Raw genomic sequence first — 16,591 nt, 5'->3', positions numbered from 1 at the left:
TCAAAATTGTATTGACTTGCAACAATCTGTACCCAGCTTTGTTTGTAAATCATCACTAACATTTTTAATAAGTTTTAATTTTTCATGAACTGTTTTTAGTGGCCATCTAGGATTTCAAATAATGTAGAGGAACAAACGAGTTATGACGTGATTCTCAGGGCTAAGAAAGAAAACAGATGCTTTTCAAGTTTCTATCTATGGTGTGATCTCAAGCCCAGTCATAAGAGCCTGAATCTTTACAAAATGTTTCTAAAATTAAGTACTCACATAATGTACTGTACTTTTTGTATTGTGGCTCTCATCACGCTTTTACTCTACTGGCTTGATAACTGTTGGTCTGTGTAGGAGACTACAATCTGTGACCTCAGACAGGTCCACCTTTTTCCTGGTCTGTCATTTGTATCTCTGTCGAGCACCTTGCAGGTACAAAACAAATTTTGTTGAATTAGTGAGGATTACTTTGACTAGTAGGAGTATTTCACCTATTTCCTTTGCATGTTGGCTGCGACATAATGTTAGTTAAGTGGTAACTTATTTAGTAATTGAAAATAGTACTTTGTGTGCATTCATTCAGACTTATTTCTTGAATTATCTAAAAAGGGTCTGAAAATATCTAGAGTGTCCAAAGGACAGAGCTAGCTCTACTGTCAGGTGGATTGCTCAATGGAAAGCCTGCATAAATAAGTTTCTAAGACCCTTTATGACACCTGGTGGTACATGCAATTCAGATTATATGCAAAATCTATTCTATATATTATATTTAAATTTATTTGTCTAAAAATGATACTATTTAATATTAAGATTAATAGTACATGCATGTAACTCACAAAAAATATGATAATTGAGGGAACATTCCATTTTCTGAGACAAATACAAGTATTTGATTTTTCAAAAATTTAAGTATTATTATACAAGACCACCATCAATACGTATATAGAACACCAAGGTAATGTAAAATACAAAATGGTGATGCATGAACATGTTTCCTCTTCATTGACATAAATGCAGATGGTGTAAACCATACCCTTTAACTCTGCACATGTTTTAAGCTAACTTTTAGAGATCACATTTGTAGGAAAATTCTAGAAACCATAATAAATGACAGATTCAGACAGGAACAGAACAGAGGAACCCACGGTACAGGTGGTGTGGAGAACCAATGAAAAAGTGAGATTTCCCAACAAAACTCTGGAAAATTCCCTTTAGCTGGCAGTGACAAGAGCTTAGATATTGCTAAATGGAGCCAGAGAGGCCAGCTGGAGTTTGGAGGTGAGTGGTTTCAACAGCAACAAAGGGAGCTAGAAGACTGGAGAATATTATCTTCAAGTAGTCAGGGAAAATCATTGTTTACCTGGAATTGTATACTTCTGAACCTTTAAAGAAGAAGAACAAACCAGAGATTTCTGCAAATAAAAATGGAGAGCCTTTCACATCAGCAGATCTGCATTAAATACGAAGCGATTTCGAAGGAAGGTCTAACATGCAAGGAGGAATCGCGATTAAATAAAATAGAAAATAACTGTGTGATGATAAGCAAACATTTACCATACTGAAATAATTACATTTTATAATTGATGGGATTAAAGTAAGAGAAATTCGTGTGGAATAACAAGAGACTCCAAGTTGAGAAATGACTAAATAGCATTAAAGCATTCTGAGTTCCTTTTCTGAGGAGCAGTATGAAAAGATTAATTAGCTTTAGTGTTTAAGTGAACATACATGTTAAATTGTATAAGAAAAGAGCTAATAGAATAGAAACAATGTTTAAACACCACAGTGTGGAGGGATTTTAAATACAGTGATTTAGCTATTTAGTTAAACATGCAAAATTTTAATACTGACAGTAGAGGGCAGGGTATCCTTGATACTGTGTTGATAGTTTCTTGATATTGCAAAGCATATCTAATGTTATCCCTGAAACTGTATGTTTCTTGTGTTGAGCCAGGTATTAGAGATATTATGTTTAAACATGATTAACTTTTTATTAAAAACAGAAATCTTGACAGGACTTGTGTCATATTAGGACATAGCTTTTAGGCAAGGAAATGTTGTATATATTATTAGTCTTTGGATTTAGGAAATCTATGGAGTTTTGCTAATGCATTTTGAAAGCCACTTCTTTTTTCCTTGAAAATAATTTTGAAGTTTCTTGGCTAAAAAAGAGAAAAAGAAAAAAGGATGGTGAGTGCCCCATTTTCCCAGGTTAAAGATAATCCCTAAATAATGGCCAACATTATTTCTGGATGTGATCCTCTGGTTACATGCTTTTGTATCCTCTAAATAACTCAAAAATTCTTTAGGATTCTGAATCCCTTGCAACACTTTTGTTGTTCAGTGCAGACAAAATTTAGTCTTATACCCTGTCTTAATTGTATTAACCTATAGGAAACATTGAAATGCTTCTTTCTGAATAAATGCGGTATTTTTTGCTACTGCCATCTTTGTATCATTATAATTAAAAGGTCCAGGCACAGAATATAACAGGATTTTTACATCCTCTAATTAGTCATTTAGGACAGTAGCCTAGGTTATCCTGTGGTAACAGGTGACCCACAACATCAGTGAGTAACATGAACAAAAGTTCACTTCTCACTTGTTCTACATAGTCTCCCGGGTTGGTCCCAGTGCTGCTCCATGTTGTATTCACTCTGGACCCCTGGTTGATGGAGCCCTTATCTGGAATATTCTGGTCTAGCACAGAAGTAAAAAGAAACTGGCAAACTGCAGCGGCCCTTAAATTTCTGCTTGCAAGTGGCACGTGCCACTTCTGCTCACTCTTCGCAAGTCATATGACCAAGATTGACATCAGTGAAGTGGGGGAGTATGATCTTCCCCAAGAGATGGGCTGCAAATATTTACAGAAAATAACACAATCTGCTACAGTGTCTTTACGATATTTCTTAGAAATCTAGCTAAAATTTTGGTCAATTGGTTTGTGAAAACTACTTAAGTGACTTCTGTTCTATAAATGTTACTGTTATTTACTCTTTAGTCTTAGAAAAAGTTTAGGAATCTAGTAAATGGAGCATTTAGAAATGTTGGTGATTATTGATAGCAAGGAAAAATTTTATAGGTCTCGAAAAATGAAATGGTAATAGGATTATGGGTTGACTTTGCTTTTCACAGTGATGGGCTGGCAAAGATCTGGAACTCTGGGTGTCCTCTTTTCTACGTTTCTGGTGAAAATTACAGGTCTGTGAAAGACACAGGAAAAAAAAGATATTTTTCTTTGTAAAAATAAGTTGTAAGTCTTAGAAGCCTACCTTAATGAATATAGTGTTTTAAATCTACAAGGTAACTTCATGAATTTTTTCATATAAGTTTCACAATAGCCCTGGTACATTAGCAGGTGATATTAATGCCATTTTCCTGTGGAAGATTCAGATTTAGAGAGAATTGGCTCAAGGTCATTTGACTGGGCCACAATAACATTAAGACTGAGTTTAAATTTCTGAGTCTTCTTTTTCCTGCCCATAGATCATGTAACTTCTCAATTATTTTAGCAGTCTTATGTAACCTTGGTTCATTCTGTATTCATGGATGCGGCTGTCAAATAAATTCTGCTAAAGACCTACTATTAAAAAATCAAAAAGCTGGCACAAATTGTTGATTATTTTTCAATGCTACTTCATGAACTCAAGGAAAACTAAATATTGTTGAAATATTTTTTTTTCTCACAACTTTGAATTTTAGGCAATTTAAAATGAGTACAGCCATATTGCCCAATGTTTTTATACTTATGAGGCAAATTCACCAAGTGACAATAATTTGGAAATTAAGGAAAAATATTGAGATCATAGGACTTGTTAAACTAAATATTTCTAAATTAAAAATGGGCCCAATGTCATATCCTTTCTCTCTCCATTTGGAAGGCTGAGTATTGCCTTCTAAATTTCAGGTCTGCACATCTATCCTGACAAGAAGGGGCTAAATCCCATTCTGTTAGAAAAGTTACCTACCTTATTTATGCCCCCTAGGAATCCATAACTGTTTGCCCACCAAATCACTGTAAGTGACAATTCACTTTAACTGGTAAGTTTCTTTAGAACTAGACTGTATAGAGACCCAAAAGAATATTTGAGAATGAGTGAGCCCAGACTATGGAAGGAGAACCACAATTATTGTATTTCCCCTATTGTATGACAGTTTAATTATTAAAGGCGTAGACTTAAGTTTGAATCTTGCTTTACTACTTTGTAGGTAGGTCAAGGGTTGGCAAACCATGGCCAGTGAACCTGCCACCTGTTTGGATAACACTGCCACGTTCACTGGTTTGAGTATTGTCTCTGCATGCTTTTGCACTATGCAGCACAGTGGAATGGTTGTGACCGAGACCTTATGGCAGCGCATCTGATATTTACTCGCTAGCCCTTTAAGAAGTGTGTCGACCTCTGTTCTAGATGCATGATCTTGGCTAAGCTACCTAAATTTCTGTGCCTCCCTTTTCTAATTATAAAATGTGAATAATAGTCTTTACCAAGTTGGGTTTATATGAGGATTCAATGAGTCACTCTGTATAAAAACTTAGCATAGTGTTAGGATGGAGAAGAAGAGCATCATAAAGACTGATAAAGCCATAATCATATCCAGAAAATATAAAATAACATACATTTCCTGTTCACTCAGGAAAAAATTGGTAAAAAAAAATCATGTAAGAGAATAAATCTCTGGTTGTTTAGTGAAGGATCTGGATCCTTTTTGTGTTGTTTCATTTCTGCTCAGTCTCTTTTCTGTGTCCCATGTAATTCTAGTCTCCTGCAGATCTGTTCCGGACTGTCACTTCTTGTAGCCAGCCCTTCTTTATTATTTGTGGAAAAATCTGCATGTCTACATCTGGAATTGCTCAAAGGTCACTGTAAGTATTGAGTCTTTATTAATGATTTGTTCCCTTCCAAAAAGCTTTCCAAAATGCCTGCAGCCAGGGTAAGAGCTAGCTCTTAGGAGCTAGTTTCTTCTCTGTTTTCAGGGGCTCACCGTTTTGCTCTTAACTTGTCTTCTCAGCGGAGGAGAGCAAGGTTTTCTTTTGCTTGCTATTAGGCATGAAGACATTTCACGAATTAAAACAAGTCCTTTGTTGAGAAAAAGCAATTTAGTTTAGCACGTTTAAATATTCCCAATTGTGGCACATTAGGGGTGTTTTGTTTTATAATTGTATGTCTAATAGCAGGTAAACTACAAAATATGTGAAAACACATTTCTTCAGCTTTGTGATTTCCAGTATTTCTTTAACATACTGGTTTTCAGATTACAACTAAAATATGCACAAATTCTAGGAAATTTAACAAATGTAGAAGAACATAAGATATCAGTTAAAAATTTGCTCCAGTCCTTTCCCTATGTTGTGACGCTCCTTGGAGAACACACACACACACACACACACACACACACTATATATAATATATATATTCCTCTCTCTCTCTCTCTCTCTCTCTCTCTCTCTCTATATATATATATATATATATATATATATAGCAATTTATATACTGATATATCAATGGTGTACTTTATTATATCTTGTATCTTGTTTTACCTGATATAATCCTATGTATGGCTTGCCATGTCATTAATTTTTGAAACATAGTATTTTAGTCTGTGAAAATACCATAATTTATTTAAACACACTCATATTGGAAACTTAGGGAGAGAGAAATTGTTACAACTCTTCTAGAAAGTAATTTATTAATATAATGCAAAACATTAAATTTAGATACTCTTCAACATAGAAAATTGCATTTCTATGAATTTACCCTAAGGGATATAATAGGGTAAGCTCACTCAAATAAGTGTACTGAAATGTTCATGTTACAGTGTAAAATAGGGAAAATAATTTTGCAGCCAAGATGTCCATCAGTAGAAGATGACATAAATAATTTATGGTGCATACTTCCAGTGCAATGCAATGTGGTTAAAAGAGAAGGAACCCATTTTTCCTTATGTACATTAAAATTGTTCATATTTTTAAACGAAACAGAGAAAATCAAAGAATAGTTTGTTTAGCAGATCTTAGGTTGGTAAATACACACATATGTATGAATATAAAAATGTGGGAGAACATACTTCACACTACCGACAGTGGTTGTCTCCAAGTACTGGCATCACGGGTAACTGTTTCTTTTAAGTTCTTTCTTTGTGACATTTGATAGTGATGCATGGTTACTTTTGTGATCAGGGAACAAAGAAAATTTCAAAAGGAAAAAAGATTTATTTGCTATGATACTCTTTACAAACCTTTATCAGTTTTTTGTAATAGTTGAGAATGTATCAGAAATGAATTTTACTCCTTAATGAAATATTCATTTTTTTTTAGTACCCACAGAACTTTCTAATTACTCTGCTTACAGTTCACAGGTACTAGGGAAATATTTTTATACAAGAATTGTTGGACTCAGGATAGTTGAGGATAGTAGGACTCCTAATATGGGATGGACATTCCTAAGGCTAAAAGTACATGCTTTTTGCTATTGCTTAATTTGATTCCTCTAGAAACTTCTCAGTCCATGGGATGAAGGAAGGCAATAAAGAGGAGACTGAGTAGGAGACCTCATGTTCCCAGTGTTAAGAACTCCTAGTACCTACAGAGAGATTGTATGACTTTTCCCAGTTCTTCCCTATTTTTGTTCTCCAAAAATAATGCGGTAGGGAAGTGCATATATATATATAACCAAATAAATCATTACTATGACCACCAAGAAGTATTGTCTCCTTCCTGATTCATCTCTGAATAGCTTTTGTACTAATTAAAATTCTAAAATTCAAACTAAATACTATGCACCCTTAGCAAGATTTCCAAATTCTAATTCTACGTTTTTGTATACGTGTGTCTATATGTGTGTGTGTGTGTGTATGTGTGTAAGATATATGTGTGTGTCTATACGTATACACACATATATGCATTTGATCTTTAGAAATTTTGCAAACCTTATGTCAATATGCTCTACCCCCCTTTAGTCATGTATCATGGTATTTCGTAATGCTTTAGGGAAAAGGAGAATTTCATTGTTTTCTTTTGCATGTCTTGAGCTGTCAATATGGTTGATCATTGTTTTGTTCTCACCAGTTTACTTTAAAATTTTGTTAGAATTATTTGCCATTTTCTCTCTGAGAGCAAGAGTTGGCAAACTATGGGCTGTAGGCTGATTCAGATAGGCTGCTATCTATTTTTGCAAATAAAGTTTCATAGAGACATAACCAGGGCCATCATTTATGTATCCTATCGTTTGTGTTTTTTTCTTGCTCTAACAGCAGGGGTGAGTAGCTATGACAGAGATTGTATGGACATCAAAGCCTAGAATATTTACTTTCTGATTTTCTGCAGAAAATTTTTCTCTTCTCAGATTTTAGCAGTCCAGTTTTTAAGAAATGCCTTTATCAATTTGAACGAGCTATTTCTTTGGCAAAGATTTCAACTCTTGTTTGAAATAATTCTTGGAAATATTTTATTTCAAGTGGTTTTCTTGCTGGATTTCCTCCTCTAAGGGATTCCTGTTCCCTTCTTCTCTCAAACCCCCTGAACCAGGTGTGCCAGAATGATACATAGGCTGTTCATTAACTTAGAAGGGCTGCTATCGCCCTTTTTACCATGATTGTGGGTGGGCCAGTTTTTATCTGACTCGTCACTCTCTCACCAATATGTTCACAACCCTCATTCTTGACCTAGGTGTTAAGGAATATCCATTTCTGAGAATCATTTAGGACCCTTCTATTTGTACTGAACCTTGATATCCTAGCTATGATAAAATTTTGAAGCTGTAAAGCAATGTTTTATATAGACTCCTAACTTTATTCAAAATAATTCCTTATATCTGACAACATTTAAAATCTTTCCTGAACTTTTATGTGGCTTTATTCCTTCTTTTCTTCTTTTCATTCATTTATTTTTATCCATTTTTTTGCTGCTCCACTTCCTACTATTTCCTGCTAGTGACTGTTTTTGTTCAATCTGTTTTCCATGTCATATAACTAGTTCTGAGGTAGTTTTTTTTTTTTTAATTTAAGGGCCAATTTGATTGCTATGTAGCTTTCTTTTATACCTATTAGTCACTAGGTATTTTTATATGTGAGGAAATGGATCAAACTTGTGCTTCCCAATTATACTTATGAAATGATCTAATATTTGTTTGACAAATGTTTCTCCATCACGGTGATCAAATAATTTTACTGTGGCTTACCTATGTTTCCATTTATCTGAACATTAAAAATACAAAGAGAAACAATTAGAGACCACAAAATTTAATTTTCCTCTTCTTCCGTTCCTTCTTCATGTAAAGATTTCTGTTTCCTTTGCCATTAGGGCAGGACAGGTGTTTGTGGACTATAGTTGTGAGAGGAAGTGACATGTGTCACTTCAAGTCTGAGGTATTTAAATGTGATTATAAGTTCCTCTTGACCTGGCAACATTGGGAGCCAAAGGTTGAGATGGCAGAGCTAAAGACAGTGTGGCCTCCAATAGCCCGGGTCCCTGAATGACTTATGGAGGACAGTTTCCTCATAACTTGCACATTTATATGAACAAGAAATTGACCTGTGTTATGATAAGCCACTCAGGTTCTGTGGCTAATTTGTCATATCTGTGTAACCTCAACCATTCTCATGAATAGAAAAAGTCATATTAGAAATGGGGCTCTAGTATAACACAATACTTGATGTGTACTATATAGGCAATGACAGAAAGTGAGAAAAATGACCCAGGTGGAAACAGAAGAAAATGTGTGTCATATAGTGTTAAGACATTTGCTGAAACTATTGTACATCAGAACTTGGAAAGCAGAGCATATGCTCAAGTAAAGTTAGCTCCTAGGTAAGAGGCGAAAAAAGAACTATAGCAATGTCTGCTTACTGCCATTGGCTGTGCTCGGCAAGGGACTAAAAAGTAAAGATGAATCCAGGGAAGAATTGGCTGACTCACAAGCAGAAATTAGAACAAATACAGGGGATCTAGAAATATGGACTCATACAGCACTGGAAAAGCCAACTGCTTCTAGACCCAAATGGAACACAAAGGAAGTTTCCATTCAACAAAATATTTCAGTTGAGTACTGTACTTAAGGCAGAGATTTTTGTTTTTAATTTTTAAGTTTATTTATTTATTTTTGAGAGAGAGACAAAAGAATGAGCCGGGGAGGGACAGAGAGAGGAAGAGAGAGAATCTCAAGCAGGTTCCGCATTGTCAGCATGGAGACCAATGAGGGGGCTTGAACTCACAAACTGTGAGATCATGACCTGAGCCAAAACCATGCCCCCGACAATTGTTCCTAAGTCATGGGAGGTCAGTTACCTGATTCTGAATACATTCCATTTTTTCACATTTTAGCCACCCTTAGAAGACTAATTAATACTGTATGTATTTTCTTTTTAGCACAAGATGTTGGTTTTCATTTATAATTATGGACAGATAGAAAGTCACCTAGCACATGATTTAATTAGGCTGATCACATTTTCTAAGTTAATTTATTTTTACCTAAAGACACCAGAGTAATTCGTCAAATAATTTATAAGAATCGGAATGAACAACAGTGTTTATGTTAGGGAGATAAAGCATTCACTTATTAAAAAAAGTGCAAAGGACATAAATCTGTGGTTAACACCAACATAAATTATATGCAGGTTTAATGTGCAATGAAGAGTGAAGAACCTCTAACCATCATGTGACTCCACCAGAACATTAATTTTTTCTGCTTAGTTGTTGGTGTGAACTTTTAATAAAGAATGGAGCTCCAGACCAAAGGAAGTGAGAAGGTTAAGAGTGGATGGTGTGCACTGAAGGAGAACTTAGGAAACTGAAGCAGTTTTACAAGAACAATGAGAAACAAATTCAACAGATAAACTTGAATGTGCTTCCTAGGAAATACACAACCTATCACTTTCGTTTACATAAATCATCATTTCTCACTACATTATATGGAACAATGTAGAGATTGTCAAAATTCCCTATTTGCAAGTTAAAAGTTGCACATAAAATTGCCTGAATAAGAATTTCCCCAAGGTTTCAAGTTTAATCCGCTATTGTTGAACCTTATTTTCTTGCTTAAACTCAGCTCTTGCTTTAAAGTCTATCTTTCATCTCTCTCTCCAGCAGACTCAGATCTATTCAACCTGCCCACAAATATAAGACAGATGGAAATAAATAACTCACTAGAAAATCCACTTGACGTAAGTACTGCAGTTTACGTCTTAGAGAACTGGAAATGGGTCTGACTTTGAAGTCAATGAAGGAATGTATGACACTTAGAGAAAATAAATCTTTTTCCCCCTATTGAGTCAGAGCTTGGTGGCCTTCAAGCTCCAAGTAATAGTGAATTCACTGATACTATATTTGCAAGGTTGATGTTTCTTTCTAAGAAAAGAATGTTTACTACAATTGGGTAATGTGGTTCTCTTCTGGTCAGAGAGGCTCTCTAAAGTGTACTTCACATGAGAAAAAGGAAAGGGAATATTATTCATTTAGGAGTAGGTTTGTATTGCTGTTTTGCGATCTGAATCTATAAAAGGTTTTAAAAACCCAATATTCATGCTAATAATGATTATGGTAACAGATCAAAAACATTATCTTTTATTCCATGAATTACGTTAATTGCAAGTCATTTGTATCATATTTTCTAGTGAGGTAGGAAGGGATTCCACAAATTCCCAATGTAATAATATTACATTAAGGAGAATACTCTGTTGAGATGATTTAAATGTATGTCTTTGCTCTTGTGATAAATAAGGCTAAGTGATCCACAGTCTTTAAATTATTGAAAACAAAAGCAAAATTATATTTACTCTAGGAAAAATATTCCAGCAAAACTTTTTACCCCAAATCTTAAAATTAAATAATGTTTCAAAAATGATAAGGACAATTAAAGAGCCTACTAAAGAAACACCCCACTGAGTTAACTTTAGGTAAGTGACAAAGAGTTAAGGGTTAAAGTAGGCAGATGCCGAAAGTAGTAAATTTTCAAGATATTGGCATGAACCTTTCTTAGATTCATCGCTGCTGCTAAGTTGAGCATTTTTAGTCAGATTGCTTCCCTGTATTTGTACATATTTCATGAGGAACATCTCTATATTTTTAAAAAGCTTGAGGTAGTTTCACTTTGAGAGCTATTTTATCCATGCTCTAAAACAAAATAGAGCCTGTTAGCTGATAAATTTGAATATTATAGGCATTCATACAACTTAAAACTTCTCTCTCAACCAAATCTTTCTGTTTAACAAAAAAATAAGCAAAAGTAACGTGTTTATTTTTATTTAGAAACACTGTCAAAATTAAAACAAGAGAACCAAATGCCAGCAATGCCTTGCAGTGCAGGCAATTTCTAGAACAATTCATGAAAAAAAGGATCTGTTTTAATAGATTACTCGAGTGGTTCAGAATATGTCACTTATGAATTTTTATGTACTTACATAAATGAGAAATGTTAAAATTGAAATACCTAATAGATGTTTGGGTTTTTTTTTTTTACCTTAAAACTCTACATCTGTAACTTACCTAACTCTCCTGAAGTCTGTCCTCCTTGCCTTTGGATAATGACATGAGCTAATTGTCATACAATATTTTAAAATATATGTTTTAAATTGCTCTAGGAACTCGATTTATAGTAACTTCTTCAGATGCTCAAAACCAAGTGCAGGGCTGTGGTACATCTTTAAGACACAGTGGAATTTTCATAGAAATAACTTAAGAATCAGTAAATAATGAATGGGAAGAAAACAAATATTTCCATTATATAAGAAAGAGAAGTTCATATCACTGCATGTCACTGAAGGCCATTGAGAGTATTTAGGTTGAACATTGAAAAAATATTTCTGATTATGAAATAGATCATGAGCAGAGTAGTCTTTCTTCCCTGTTTGTGACAGGGATGTTAGTAAAGTCAGTGGAGGCGTTACGGAACTAGCATTTATTGAGTACTTACTGTATATTAAGCACTAAGCTAAATGCTTTGTAAGAATTCACATTTAATTCAGTCCTTGCTATAAATCTGGAAGTTTGTGTTATCCTCAAGTTACCCATGAAGGAACTGAGGTTTAGAGAAGTTAACTTGTCCAGGATCACAATGCTGGAGAGTTGCAGAACTGAGACTAGAGCAGCCACGCCAGTGAAAGTTATTTAAATTCTCTGGGTTTTAGATTTTTCCTATGTAGAATGAAGATAATAAAGGCCCATGTCTTATGATGTTTGTGGTAGAAAATGAGGTAACACATTTTAGAGCATGTTCAGTGAATGTTTAGGGAATATTATTCATCTTCCTCAATCAACTGTGTACACATTGCTACAACTTTGTCATTTATAACACTGTATTGAAATTACGTGTGTATCCTATTACTAAACCATGAGCTCTGGGAGGAGTTGGCTGGAAACGTATTTAGTCCTTCCATGTCTCCTTATCTTGTATGGAGTACACACCCCAGGACATAGGAAGCATGCAATGAATGGCTTGTTTTCTCAATGAAAAATGAGTAGGAGACAGGACAAGCGGGCAGAACCATCTTTTGTTGGTTGGAAGACAGTTGGACAACATGGTTCAGATTTTTTAAATGTGCTTATTCTTTGACTCAGCAATTTCACTTCTAAAAATGTATGCTGGGGCGACTGTGTGGCTCAGTTGGTTAAGCATCTATTGGTTTCGGCTCAAGTCATCATCTCCTGGTTCGTGAGTTTGAGCCCCGCTTCGGGCTTCATGCTGACAGTGCAGAGACTGCTTGGGATTCTCTCTCTTTTTCTCTGTCTTCCCCTCCCCCACTCACTTGCTTTGTCTCTCTCTCTCTACAATAAATAAATAAACTTAAAAGTAAAAAAAGATTATTTTTTAAAATGTATGCTAAAGAAGTAATGAGATTTGTGTACCAAGCTGTATTTTTGACTACCATCAGCACAACTTTGTCTTCAACAGGGAAAAATTGAAACATCCTAATTGCCAATTTAAAAATTATACAATAGGTATATCATGAAATAGTGTGTAGTTTTTAAAAGTGATATATACAGGGGCGCCTGGGTGGCTCAGTCGGTTAAGCTTCCAACTTCAGCTCAGGTCATGATCTCATAGTTCGTGGGTTCGAGCCCCATGTCAGGCTCTGTGCTGACAGCTTGGAACATGCAGTCTGCTTCAGATTCTGTGTCTCCCTCTCTCTCTGCCCCTCCCCCACTCATACTCTGTTTCTCTCTGTTTCTCAGAAGTAAACATTTTAAAAAATTAAAAAAATAATAAAAGTGACATACACATACCTTTAGTAGAGGCAAGAGAGTCCCATAATACATTCATTGATGAGTACAAAATGCTGTTTATGCAACTGTATGATCCTGTTTTTGTAACACACACATGCACACACTCATGCACAAATACATATTATAAAACTGTATAAATGAAAACATTAACAATGGCTCTATCTGGGTAAAGGATCACAGGCTATCTTTCATTCATGCTTTATTCCTATGAATTACTCTGTAGAATGCATATTTTTTTTTATATTTGAGAAATAATAGGTTATTTTAAGAAATGAATGACATCATCAATACCCGGAGTTTTGACATAGGACCTCAACAGCAGACAGTGTTTCAGAGTTTTTAAATCTTGAGCAAACCACATCTTAAAAGAGTTGTTTGGTATTATGAAATTATTACAAACAAATGCCTTTTAAGCTAGTGTCCTCTTTTTTTACTTTTGTAAATAACTAAACATGGGAGGCTTTCAGGAGTTTCTCAGCTTGCTTCTCTTCTACTCTTCATGCTTACGTGAGGTCAGAGATACAAACTTTGAATCACAGAGATAGGGGATTTATTTGGGTGGTTTAATAACCAGGAAAGCCACAGGATATGTTTGAAATTTTCTCTGTCAGATAAAATGATGGAACTCCAAGGCGCTACACTCTGATTTTTTATTTTTTTAGGATATGAGTACACATTAATATTAAGGGGACAAATTTATTTCTGACTATTTTGGAGAAATATCAACAATGGAACACTTGGTTCTAATCAGGTTGGCTGTCAGCCCACTGTAGGAGGAGTTGCTTTATAAAAAGTAACAAAACAAAACAAAACAAAACACACCACTTCCATGTACCATCTGTGGAGATAATGGAGCCTTGACAACTGTTGTTTGTCATAGTGGACAGAGTGAGATACAGAAATACCCAAGAAGAGAAACAGTGGATATGGAAAAGAGTGCATATGATCTATATGAATAAATGTGATTCCAGAGATCAAAAATGAGATGAGAATATGGGATTTCAGGAAAACTAGCCTCTTGGGGTAGCAACATTAAAATTTTTAAACATTCATTTTTTTTTAATTTTTTTTTTAATGTTTATTTATTTTGGGGACAGAGAGAGACAGAGCATGAATGGGGGAGGGGCAGAGAGAGAGGGAGACACAGAATCGGAAGCAGGCTCCAGGCTCTGAGCCATCAGCCAGAGCCTGACGCAGAGCTCGAACTCACGGACCGCGAGATCGTGACCTGAGCTGAAGTCGGACGCTTAACCGACTGAGCCACCCAGGCGCCCCTAAACATTCATTTTGAATTTGTAGAAGTTTTAAGTGATCACAAATGTGTCTCCAGTAGCCAAGATTTGGGTAACATTGAACACGATTACTCCGTCCCTTGTCCTTAAAGGGAATCTCTTTCCTGGCTTATTATTATTGCCCATTATGATTTTTGCAGTTGAACATTCCAAAATGAAGTCGAGCAACTGGAACACAGAGTTACTGTGACAATGGCCTGCAAGAATTTTGCAACAGTGGTGGTCATCGTCTGCATAATGCCATTTTTGTTGTCAATGGCTGCAATTGCAGTTTTTATAAAACTTATTTTTCTCATGGAGCAACTTTCTACGTGAAGAATAAAAACCTTAGTTTTGGTTATTAGACCCCGTGGGCTTCAGTACTGAAGACCACCAGCTCTCTTTTAACATGTGTAATAAGTGGGATTTAGCCTACAGTAGGGTCTGTGATTATTCAGCTCCTCCAAAAGTAGCTCCTGACTTTGATTTTGCAAAACACATTAATATTAATTTTGTTTCTTGAACATTTGCTTTTCATATAACAGAATCCACATGCTTGGTTAAGGCCAACATATGCTGTTTATTATGCAGGTTTATCTGTTCCTGATGATATAGCACATAAATCAAATCTAAATTAAACCAACACCACTTCTCCCCTGTGCCATGATATTTGGGGATGAGATTGTTTGCTAAGGAATCATGTGGAAGAATAAAATACTTTTGCTTATTGAATGTGACACAATATATTTAGAATCCTTTGTGAGATATTCTGATTGCCCTCAATAGTAACCCTATTAGCGATCAGGAACTTTAAAGATTTCCATTCTAAGTCCTCTTGTTTACAGGGTTATTTTGCTTAGCTTTCGAAATCTTTTTAGTAGTTGCATATAAGCGTACAAGCAACATGGAATTTAACAAACATTAGGTTGGCTTGGTGGGACTAAGGGTGTTTTTACTTGTTTGGTTTATTTTAAAATCTGAGGTGGAAGATACAACATTCATAAAATACATGTATAAAAAGGTTTGGGGACTTGGGGCTTCTGGGTGACTCGGTTTAAGCGTCTGATGCTTGATTTTGGCTCAGGTCATGATCTCATGGTTTATGAGATGGAGCCCCTTGTCAGGCTCTGCACTGACAGCGTGGAGCCTGCTTGGGACTCTTTCTCTCCCTCTCTCTCTGCCCCTCCCTGCTCTCTCTCTCTTTCTCTCTCTCAAAAAATAAATAAACATTTTAAAAAAAGGTTTGGGGACCATTTTTATTCTTTTTTGTCTTCAGTAGAATAAACTGTTGGTTACAACATTCAGATAGATATTGGGGCATTTCTCATGTGAAAATGGTCTATTAATTCCAGGACTGAAGGAATAGGGAGAGACATCTTTGTTCGTGGTTTCTCAAATTGTCTTTATAACCAAACCACCTATTTTTATATTTAGCTGTACTAAAGTGAACTTTTTTGTGACAATTTCTCATGTTTCCCTATTCTTTATGCAATGTGGAAATATTTATCGAGTTCATAAATGCAATATACTCTTCATTGGAGATCATGGGCCTGATCTCAAGACCCTCAAACTGTCCCATCTGAAAGACATACTGGAAAAGCAACTTGCCAGACAGACCAACATATTTAAGGCTTAGTTCAAATATTACCTTCTCCAAACAGCTTTGCTCTATTCTTTTTGTTCCTTTGTGCATTTATTTATCTTGCCAGAGCTGAAAATTCTCTTCCCTGCCTGTCAACTTTCATGATAGTTTTTGTCTATCTAGATAGATTAGTTGCAGGGAAAAGATTCATTCAAGCTACCTAAAAGTACAAGGGAGATTCTTATGAGTCCTTACAGCCTGCAAATGGAATCTTCTCAGGAATGGAACAGGCATGCTGGCTCCTTCAGCCAGCCTGGGCTGTTAAATCTGGGCTCCGTGATTTATCTGCTTGGCATTTCTGTTCCTCTCTCCTTTGACTAGCATGGCCTTGGTGACCTTCTCTACATCCTCTTTTACTGCCCCCTACTGCTGGGTTTCTTGGTTCTAATTCCAAATATTAGACTGATCACTTTCGTTTCCTTCAAGAGCTATGTAGGCCCATGGAGTGTTTCACCATTGTTGTCCTCTAGC

The 16,591-nt window shown here is 35.5% G+C and overlaps 1 long non-coding RNA gene across 3 annotated transcripts in view; it reads right to left on the bottom strand.

The window, feature by feature from the left end:
- Window positions 1–2,021: 2,021 nt before the first annotated feature.
- Window positions 2,022–16,591, bottom strand: part of LOC122230471 — a 46,472-nt gene continuing 31,902 nt past the window's right edge. For 2 of the 3 annotated variants that reach the window (XR_006207439.1, XR_006207440.1), the window contains exons 5-6: window positions 4,975–5,069; window positions 2,022–2,153 (exon numbers count right to left, since the gene is read on the bottom strand). This is a non-coding gene — a long non-coding RNA (uncharacterized LOC122230471). Of the gene's footprint in view, window positions 2,154–3,108; window positions 3,195–4,974; window positions 5,070–16,591 lie in introns of those variants that run through there. The other variant, XR_006207441.1, reaches the window with a different exon arrangement.

Source organism: Panthera tigris, chromosome C2 (assembly GCF_018350195.1).
Source record: "Panthera tigris isolate Pti1 chromosome C2, P.tigris_Pti1_mat1.1, whole genome shotgun sequence".
Taxonomy (NCBI): Eukaryota; Metazoa; Chordata; class Mammalia; order Carnivora; family Felidae; genus Panthera; species Panthera tigris.
The sequence above is the reverse complement of the archived record's forward strand: the minus strand, read 5'-3'. Positions and strand labels throughout refer to the sequence as shown.